The following is a 10,822-nucleotide window of genomic DNA, read 5'->3' on the forward strand; positions in this document are numbered from 1 at the left end:
CAATTGGCCTATTTATCTGATTTAATACATATTTGAAACATATTGTGCACTTTTCCTTTGACCGCTTTAATATTTATGAAATTTGTCTGAACAAGTTGCGATGTCGCGCACTCGTTTGTTTTTGTACATATTATGAATCGCGCCACGTGAAACGCACCCGCGATTTACGTATCATGACTATGCCACGAAAATCGTACCCATAGTCACGATGATTTATTAATCGCGCCTAAAGCAAGCTACAACGTTCATGATTTAGTCGTATCTTCCTAAAACTACTATGAGACTATTGCAAGGTCTTCGCATATGGATAAGTATAATGGTATAAGGTGGGAGATTTACTCTTTATAAGTGGCTGGATATTCTACAATCCACATTCTGCCTTAATACACGAATACTAGGCGATTCCGTCATTTGATATTCAAATCTGCCTGACATTGGATCACAGGAAGATTACGAGATGAGTTAATCATGATACAAGTTGAGATTTTATAAACACAACAATCCATTTTTAAACTAGTCATTAGTTGATCCCTGAAATAATTCTAATGCCTGAATTAAAGCTAAGTGAACTATAGGCCAACAGGTAGCAACTTCAAACAATTGAAAGACCAAATTTGCTTTTAGTGAAAGATACTGTAAAACATATTTTTCTCGTGCATTAGTGCTAAAGTGAAAACAACTACAAACCACTTTAAATAGGAAGACATGCTTATCTGACATTCAAGAATTACAACTAATTTTTATACAAGAATCAGAATACGAACTTTAAAACATCAATCACTTCTATTACAATTCTCCATGAAATTGCTAAACTAATGAATACTTTCCAATTCGGATCTAATCTATCCACATAAACCTCAATCCACAACATGAAGTAGTTAACCTTCAGCATACTACCAGCGACAGAATCCCATTCTTTGGCTTAGAATTTTGCTGATTTGGCCAATTAGTAGCCAAATCCGCAAACTATAGCCATATGATCAAGCAGCAAAAGCCTTCTATATCCTCGAAATGGCACAAAATTACTCATCACATATACAGAAAACTATAATAGCTTTATGTTTAGCGCTATTGCTAAATCTGCAAGATTTAAACAAATTTCAAACATCATTTGAGATTATCAATCAACTCAACAATTAAAGACTCATACTTAGTTGATCAAATTTTCATAAGTGTTATATTTCAAAGCTACTTCACTGTTTCGATTTATGATTAAAACGAAAAGTCCATTAAATCACACACTAAGATAGAAACAAACAGATATTCAGAGATTAAACAAGAGCAGACGCATTTCTAGTCATTTGATAAGAGCATAAAATGCACAGAGATCTGGGTACTGACCTAGTTAAGCAAGAAAACACTAAGATATCCAAATAAGAACATAATCTGATTCAAACTCGAAGCTCAGCAGACAGCAGTAAAACCCAGGTCTTGAAGGTCAATCAAACTTGTAAAACCCCAACGAGATGAAGCAAGAAGACAAAATAGAGGAAAGTTTGGAATTTTCTCTATTTTCCAGATTGTTTCTTTTTCAGAGAACTCGGTGAAAATCAGAGTAACAGTGTAAAATCCAGTGTATTTGTGAGTAGATATGCAAAAAAACGTGTGAGAATATGAGGAAGAGTACCCTTTTATAGAATATGCATATGCTCTATGGGAAAATGAGATAAGGCCTAGAAAAGAATCCGTCAGCCTCCTAAAATTTAGGAAAATGGCATCTTTTGCAACTGAATTGGACAGCTGTCCTATTTCCAGATATTTCTTTTTATTTCTTAAACCTTTAGCTTCTGAAAATCACCTCTTTTACCCAAATCAGACCTAATTCTTTCATTTTATTGCCCTTTAACCCTTTTTCTAGAAGCTTCCTAAGGTGTAACAGAAAAGATTCTGCTGGTTCAAAACCTAAATTACCCTTTATCACCCCTGTATATACTCTCTTAGTTTTCTTTTTGCATCAACAAGCATTTTATGTCTTTGGGATTTAATACTCAATAGACCTGCCTGTCAAACAAGGCAGGCCCCAATCCATTTCGAACCAGGCCACAATCAGCATGATTTTGGAACAACCTAATGATAACCAAAACAAAAGCATTCCACATAGCTAAATAAATTCAACAACTAACTTAAATTAACAAAAAAACAATTAAAATCAAAATCAATTATCTTAAGACATCTAGCAACCTAACAAATCGTCTTCTACGAAACAAAGTTAACCTCCAATTTCTGCAAACGGACGACTTAGCCAAAACGTAATAACAATTCAAGATAGAAAGAAAGAACATGAGAAAGAGATATACATGTTGAAACAATCAGGACGACGAAATGATTTATGGCAGACAACGAGCACCGTCCGGAATCTGATAGTTTCGAGATGAGCTAAAACTTACATTAATCGATTTCTCTTGACGAGAGCAATCGATCAATGTCAGTTTCAAGTCAAAACGATCAATAATTCCTGAAGAACTCAATGGGGAATGAAGCTAGGTTTTTTGGCCCTTTTTTAGATCTAAAAATCGGGGGAAACTAAGATGTTTTAGAGGAAATTTGATATAGGATGAGGAGGAGGTGGGGATTATGGGGTGTGAATTTGAGGGAGATTGGAGCTGTTTGAGGTGGTGCCGCCGGGGTGGATTTTTGGGGCGGCTAGGGTTTGATAAGAGATGACAAGGAGGAAGATGAAGATTGAGGTCTGGTCTCAAGGGTATGGGGGTGTTTGAGACAGTTTTAAGGGAAGGGGTAAGGAGTTCCAGTCCGTTGGATGAGCTGAGATGAAGGGCCAGGATTAAAGGGGGAAACAGGGTCGTTTTGGGTCCTTGAAGGCTGGATCAGGTAGGGTAATTTGATTGGGGCGGATTGGGCAATTGGGCCACTTAGAGTTGGCCCAGTCCGATTTTAAATTCAAAACAACCCCCTTTTCCCTTCTTTCTTCAAACAATTATTTAACTTTAAATTGTAGCCACTCTACTCAATATTTCAAATTAATCCTATTTTGCAAAATAACAATTAACTAATTATTTCACTGAAAATGCAAGTAGATTAGCTAATATATTAATTACCTAATTAATTGAACCTAACAATGCAAAACAAAGGCAAGAGCAACTAATATATTTTTGTGATTTTTTAGATATTTTAATTATGCGTTTAACAAACGATGAGTTCCTAAAATGCCATGAAATGAAAGATAAATTTTTTAAAGATTTTTGCGATTTTGGCGATGCTTCTAATGATGCAAAATGACAAATAAAATTCCTAAAATTCTACGAAAATGGTTTAAAACTACTTTGAATATTTTTTAGGAGTAATTTCGCATAGGGCAAAAATTATGTGCTCACACTAGTCATCCCCAGGAGAGAGAGTTTCAAGTATCTGGTATCTATAACTCAAAATGATGGGGAGATTGATGAGGATGTCACACATCCTATCGGGGTAGTGTGGATGAAGTGGAGGCTCACTTCCGGTGTCTTGTGCGATAAGAATGTGTCGTTGAGACTTAAGGGTAAGTTATACAAGGTAGTGGTTAGACCGACTATGTTGTATGGGGTAGAGTGTTGGCCAGTCAAGAACTCACATGTCCAGCAGATGAAAGTAGTTAAAATTAGGATGTCGAGATAGATTTGTGGGCATACTAGGTTAGATAGAATTAGGAATGAAATTATTCGGGACAAGGTGGGAGTTGCTCCTGTGGAGGAAAAGACGCGAGAGGCGAGACTAATATGGTTCGGGCATGTTAAGAGGAGAAGCGCGGATGCTCCAGTCAGGAGATGTGAGAGGTTTTCCTTGGGGAGGGGAGGGGGTCAGAGTAAGGGTAGAGGTAGGCCAAAGAAGCCTTGGGGGAAGGTGATCAGGCGGGACATGGCGTAACTTGAGCTCACTGAGGACATGGCCCTGGATAGGAGGGTGTGGAAATTAAGGATTAGGGTAGAAGATTAGTAAGTAGTGATGCGTTTCCCTTTATCTTCATTAGTTCGTTAGTGTTAGTGTTGGTATGGTACCCTTTTATCCCGAGTTTGTTATTTTCTCTTATCTTGTTATACTATTACTTGTCACCAGTACTTCCTTAGTTGGTAATCCGTGCTCTTTCATATTCTCTATTGCTATCAGACCTCAGATTTAGTTTTTCTTAACAGATTGTCTTGCTATTACTTACTATCGGTACTTATTTCATATTCTTTATTGCTATCTTCAATTTAGTTTTCTAAATATATTGTCTTACTATGAATTGTTATCAGTGCTTCTTCCATCTTCTTTAGCCGAGAGTCTTTTGAAAACAGTCTCTCTGCCCTCCTAGGATAGGGTTAAGACTGTGTACATCCTACCCTCCCAGACCCCACTTGTGAGATTTCTACTGGGTTGTTGTTGTTGTTGTCGTCGTCGTCTTTCATCACCGTGTTTGCTACCTCATCCATAAAATTTTCTTTCCGTTTTGCATCTAATATTGTTGATCACGCTTAAAAATATGGAAGGAGATTTTTGCGTGTGATTCTTGAAGAGAAAGAACCATATTTGTTTGGTTTTATAATTTTTATATGTGTTTGATTAGTTTTGATAAGTTTATGATTAATAGCTAGAGGTTGGTTAGTTAAAATTTATTTGGGACATTTTTATAAGATTCCTAAAACAAAAGCGAAATAGAATAGTTGAATTGTGATACTCAGTCTATACAACATATCATACAAGAAATAGCACTCACAAATTAAATAATCTATATATGACTATGTAAAACAAAGACATAAGAGTCTGATGTGGCACTTATAATATGTAAGGGTTTATATTTATCTATTTTCTTAGAGCTTAAGAAAAAATAGTGCACTGTAATAGAAAACAACAAACTCGTCTTTTAACGCTCTTTCCGTTTTAAAAACTGATAAACAAAGGTGTCTCTTTCCGAAATGTCACTTTTTAAAGGGATCGTTTCAAAATTGTCAGGCTTTCAAAACTAAATACAAAATCCTAGCAGGATAATGATATTTATATTTAATGGCAGCAACATATTTTTATTTAAATCACAAACGTATTTATAAAAAACAAAGTCTTCCTAAAATCACGCATAACCGTATAACCTTTTAATTTTCACACAATCGTTTCTTAATTTCTCGCAAAAATGACTTTCACAAGAAATAATTATTGGTATAATATATATTCAATTAGCAATATTAATTATATAAAAGGTATAATACTCAAACGATGCCATTATATATTTATAGAATAATTTTGGTATATTTCATACTCAATTATATAAGTGGTATAATAATGGTATTATGTATATGCGTTCTATGTATATTTGGGTTTTTTATTTAGAATAATCTTGGTATATTTACATAATAATTATGGTATATTGAATGTTAAAATATATAAATGGCATAACATGGTAATTTTTATCAAATATACATTAGATAAAATATAAAGTATACATCTTATTCTTTTTCTTTTTTCTTTTTTATTTTTATTTTCTTTGTTTCTTTTTCTTCCAAAGTGAGAAGAGATATATAAAAACAGATAAGAAGGGCATGGGTAAATAATGATGCTTTTATGAAGATGTTCCTTTTTCAGATCTGAAGATGATGGATTCACCATTTCCGTTTGCTGGTCGTTGACAGATTTAGAGGTTAGAAATGGAAGGAATATGGTGGTTAGACTGAAAAGGGTGAAGATGGAAGATGAGAGGACGAGAGAGAGAGAGAGAGAGAGGGAGAATAAATATGGGGCAGGGGATACGAGAAATTTGAGGGGAGAGAGGATAATAGGTTAATAGGGTATAAAATTTATTAATTAATGGGTCAAATGTTCTTTTAAACTAATTCCTGATTTTGTGGACATGTTAATATTTTAATCAATCTCATAATATGTCAATACTGATAAAAATGTAAAAGAATTTGCTATTTTTGGAATAAACAAAAAGTAGTTTTATTTATGAGAATATTTTTTTAAAAAGGACCAACAGTGTAAAAACTCCTTTTTTTTTTTTAAAACCACTTTAGTTATGGCTCCTTAATCTCCTTCCCCTTCCCAAGTAAAATTTGGCCCATGCCCCAATGACCCGTCCACCCACTTAAGGTTGGGTTGGTTATTGACTCATTCATTTATTGACATTAGCCTATCTTGACCCAACACATCTCAACTTATTTAAAGTTGAGCTGATTTTTTGCCCAAATCGATTCATGAGTAATTTTGTCAAAATATTTTAGAAATAATTCTTTTTTGTTTTATATGTTATATATGAGCATAACAAAAGAAAAAAAAAGTCTTATTTAATAATTATACAATTCATTAAAAAAAATACATATTAATCAAAGTTTGGTAAGAGTTCGACGGCTTGGGTTATGACCCAAATTTTAGCTTATCTTGACCCCGTTCAAGTAATTTTTTCGCGGGTCATCAGCCTATTTTAACTGCGGCCCAACCCGCCAATTTGACATCCTTGGATTGAGTAATCTCAATTCATTACAAAAGATAGGTTAGATATTTACGTTGTTAGCTCCCACAATATGAGAGGGATTTAAACCTCTCCTATATAAAAAAAAAGAATATCACCATCAAGGAACATCAAATTGGTACACTCTATTGAGACTTCTGTTTAGGCAATGGTGGAGAAAGTTTACTTTGTGTCTTACACATCACGTTATACTTGTATGAGACCTTTTAATGTATGACATTTGGACTAGTGGGTCCCACTTTGACTCCCATTTTGGAGCATCTTTCTTCCTTTAGTTGTCTCTTTCTTCCCTGCCTCTCGTCAGCTGATCATGTGCTGATTTACAAAGCTTTACTTTATGTAAACCTTACTCCTCCTATTTTGCATCTCTTCTCTTTTTCAAATCCATTTTAAAAAGTTTATTCAACTATTTGTAGATATTCTGCGTCTAGGATTATATATTACTACTTTTTTTCTAGGGTTCTTGCAATCGCTTTAAATATTGCTGGAAAAATTCAAGACGAAGCAATAGTAACGACTGAAATAGCATTGAATAAGGGGTGTGGGATCTCTTAGGATTTACAACCAACCATTTTATTATTATTGATAGACGAAATCCCAGCTTCTAGCTTTTTATTCTTTTTCAAATGCTGCAAAACAAATTAAATGGTATCAATTTTGTGGACAGAATTTTCAAATTTTATTCCTAACACAAGGAAAACAATCTAATTAAAATTGTCACCATCGCAACCTGTGACTGCTAGTTCTGGAGAGGAAACCTTTCTTTTTCTTCTTCTTTCAGAGCGAGTAAGAAGGACCGAGGGAGGAGAAAAAGTATGAATATAGTGGTGAAACTGGGACCCACTTATCCAAATGTCAAAGAATGAGTGACCTTGTAACGACCCGGCCGGTCGTTTTGAGTATTATAACCCCACTTCCCCATTTACTATTCAAATTGTACTTTACAGTTGTTGTGTGACTTGCCGGGGTAATTGGTTCGGGTCCGGTGAGGTTTTGGAATGAATTGGAACAGTTAGTTCCAAGGTTTAAAGTTTAAGTTAAAATAGTGACTGGATGTCGACTTATGTATAAACGACCTCGGAATTTAATTCTGATGATTCCAATAGCTCCGTATGGTGATTTTGGACTTAGAAGCGTGTCCGAAAAATTATTTGGAGGTCCGTAGTGAAATTAGGCTTGAAATGCCGAAAGATGAAATTTTTGAAAGTTTGACCGGGGGTTGACTTTTTGATATCGAGGTCGAAATCTGATTCTGAAAATTTGAGTAGGCCCGTAATGTGAAATGTGACTTGTGTGCAAAATTTGAGGTCAATCGCACGTGATTTGATAGGTTTCGACGTCGTTTGTAGAATTTGGAAATTTAAAAATTTATTAGGCTTGAATCCGTGTGTAGTTCGTATCTTTGAGGTTGTTTGATGTGATTTGAGGCCTCGAGTAGATCCGTGGTGTGTTTTAGGACTTGTTGGTGTATTTGAACGGGGGTCCCGAGTGGCTCGGGTGAGTTTCGGATGGTTCACAAATCAAATTCAACTTGAAACATTTCTGCAACTGCTGCCTACTAGTGTGATTGCAGGTGCGAAGCTTTTGATCGCAGGTGTGAAGTCGCATGTGTGCGAGATCAGTCGCAGAAGCGGCAATGTGTGGAACTGGGCAGTGCTCGCGTGTGCGAGGAATTTGCCGCATCTGCGAGGCCGCAGGTGCAAAGGAGTTAGCGCAGATGCGGACTGAGGCTAGCGTGAGGCGACCGCAGATGCGAAGGGGAATGAGCATCTGCGAAGCCCGCAGATGCGAGAATAGTGCCGCAGATGCGAGATTTTAGAGGGCTGGCTATTTTCGCAGGTGCGCATTTTTTTACGCAAAAGCGGATGTGCAGGTGCGAGCCTAGGCACCGCAGGTGTGGAAATGCCTGGGCAGTGTTAAAAACGAGGGTTCCGAGATTTTTCTCATTTTGGACATTTTAAAACTCGGTTTGGGTGATTTTGGACAGAAAAGTTTTCACACAACTTGGGGTAAGTGTTCATAACTCCCTTGTGATTATATTCCATGAATTAATCTTCATTTTTGGTGTAAGATTATTGAATCTTCAAGAGAAATAGAAGGAAATTTTTATAATGTCATAAAGTGAATTTTTTAAGTTTGAATACCGATTTGGAGTCGGATTCGAGTGAAATTAGTGTGGTTGAACTTGTAATTGGATGGGTTATCGAATTTTATGAGTTTCGTCGGATTCCGAGACGTGGGCCTCACGGGTGATTTTTGGGGCGTAATTTCGGATTTTTGGAAAATATTAGTATTTTGATATGGAATTAATTCCTATAATTTTTGTGAGCTGAATCAAATTAATTATGACTAGATTCGAGTCATTTGGAAGTTGATACGCGCAGAATGAAATTTCTGGAGCATTGCTTAGCTTGCTCGACATTGGATTTGGCTTGTTCGAGGTAAGTAACTCTTCTAATCTTGGAGCTGAGGGTATGAACCCTGAATATATGTATTATGTGAATTGTTGGGAGGTGACGCACATGCTAGATGACGGGCGTGTGAGCGTGCACTATAGAAATTGTGATATAATTGTTTCTGTATAATTTTGTAGTTAAATAATCTTGATATTTTCCATGCGGTTTTATGTGTTAAAGAAATTGAGCTGAAAAGCATATTAAAAATCATGTTGAGGCTATGTGCCAGTATTATTGGGACCCACAGAGGTCATATTGTTGTGAATTATTTGTTTTAAATTGAAAATTATACTCAGTCATATTCATGTCATTACATATCATATCTCAGTCTCTGTTATTATTTATTGATACATCATATCATCATTTTTTTGGGGCTATTCTCATGACATTGTGAGCCCATGAAAGAGAGACTGGAGAGATTGATGACTGAGGGAGGCCGATGGCCTAATTTTGAGGATATTTTTAGGATCGGACTGCACGCCGCAGGAGACCATGTTGGCTTTATATATATTATATTATTGCACGTGAGTTGGCCGTGCGGATCTATATATTATATTATTGTACGTGAGTTAGCCGTGCGGATCTATATATTATATTATTGCACGTGAGTTGGCCGTGCGGATCCAGATATTATTATAGCACGTGAGTTGGCCGTGCGGATCCAGATATTATTATTGCATGTGAGTTGGCCGCCCAGCACGTGAGTTGGCCATGCGGATCCTTATATTATTATTGCACGTGAGGTGGCCGTGCAACATGTGAGTTGGCCGTGCGGATCCAAATATTTATATTATGGCACGTGAGTTGTCCGTGATTATAGCGCTTGAGCTGTAGGAGACCCTCATGAGTGTGTACACCCCCAGTGAGCGCAGTCGACTATAAAAAGGGATTGGGCTGCACGCCGCAACAGGTATTTGTATAGCGCTGAGTGATGTTACCATCAATCAAAGCCACTCAATCAAATTTCTTTTACGCTCAAGTGTGGAAGAACATTTTTACACCATAGACCTGAAGGTCGGACATCGAAAAGTTTCCTATATTTATTTTGAGAAATTGAATGATTCCTATATGAAGTATCCTAGATTTGATTATGTAGAAGGCTTATTTGCTTATGGAGTTCAAGAGCACAGCTCCATGTTATTTACAATCCTACTACAACAACATTTAGATCTCTTCCTTGCCTAAATCTCATGGGCGTTGATTATTATTACTGTTATTATTATTCATTAGGTTTTGAACCAAATGAAAAGAAGTACAAAATTTTGATGATTACTTATTATCATCTTTCTGAACCCACAAGATACTGGGTTTTCACTCTAGGCACAAGTGAAACGTGGAGAGAGATAATGGGTGCACCCTATTTTTCTCCATTATTAGAGCAGGGAGGAGTTTGCATCAATGGAGCTATCTATTTCTTCGGAGATAACAGCAATAAAATATGCATAGTGGAATTTAATGTTAGAACCGAAATTTTCAGAATTATCTTGTTATGGAAAGATCCCTTACGAGAGTTTTTTAACTTGATAGAATTGGAGGGAAAATTAGTTGTCATATTAGTTGATCCTCGTTTGAATCTGAATGAGATGGATTTATGGCTTTTCGAAAGGTTTGAAAGTAGTGAAGAATGGGTGAAGCATACTATCGCTTTTCCCAGATCTTTTCTTCTAGGTTGGCTTGGCTCTATTAATATTGTAGCAGTTCTTCTGATGGTGAGATCGTGATCGTGTCGAGCCACGGCATTTTCGAGCCATATTGCATTTTCTTTTATGATCGGAAAAAGAAGAGTTGGAGAGTGTTTGGGAAAAATAATATCCTGACAGGAATAATATTCACGGTAAATAACAATAACACAAGAGAGTAACAACGACACCAAATTTTTTAACGGGGTAAAATACAATACTCGAGAGGAGCAATATAATACCACTATAATATT

At 36.2% G+C, this 10,822-nt stretch overlaps 1 long non-coding RNA gene across 1 annotated transcript; it reads right to left on the reverse strand.

The window, feature by feature from the left end:
- Positions 1-690: 690 nt before the first annotated feature.
- On the reverse strand, positions 691-2,289 carry LOC107800483 (uncharacterized). Its single transcript, XR_001651426.2, has 2 exons — positions 1,342-2,289; positions 691-1,080 (listed from the first exon to the last, which is right to left on the reverse strand). It is a non-coding gene; the product is annotated as an uncharacterized LOC107800483 (long non-coding RNA).
- Positions 2,290-10,822: the final 8,533 nt, after the last annotated feature.

The sequence above is a fragment of the Nicotiana tabacum genome, chromosome 24, assembly GCF_000715075.1.
Source record: "Nicotiana tabacum cultivar K326 chromosome 24, ASM71507v2, whole genome shotgun sequence".
NCBI classification, from domain to species: Eukaryota; Viridiplantae; Streptophyta; class Magnoliopsida; order Solanales; family Solanaceae; genus Nicotiana; species Nicotiana tabacum.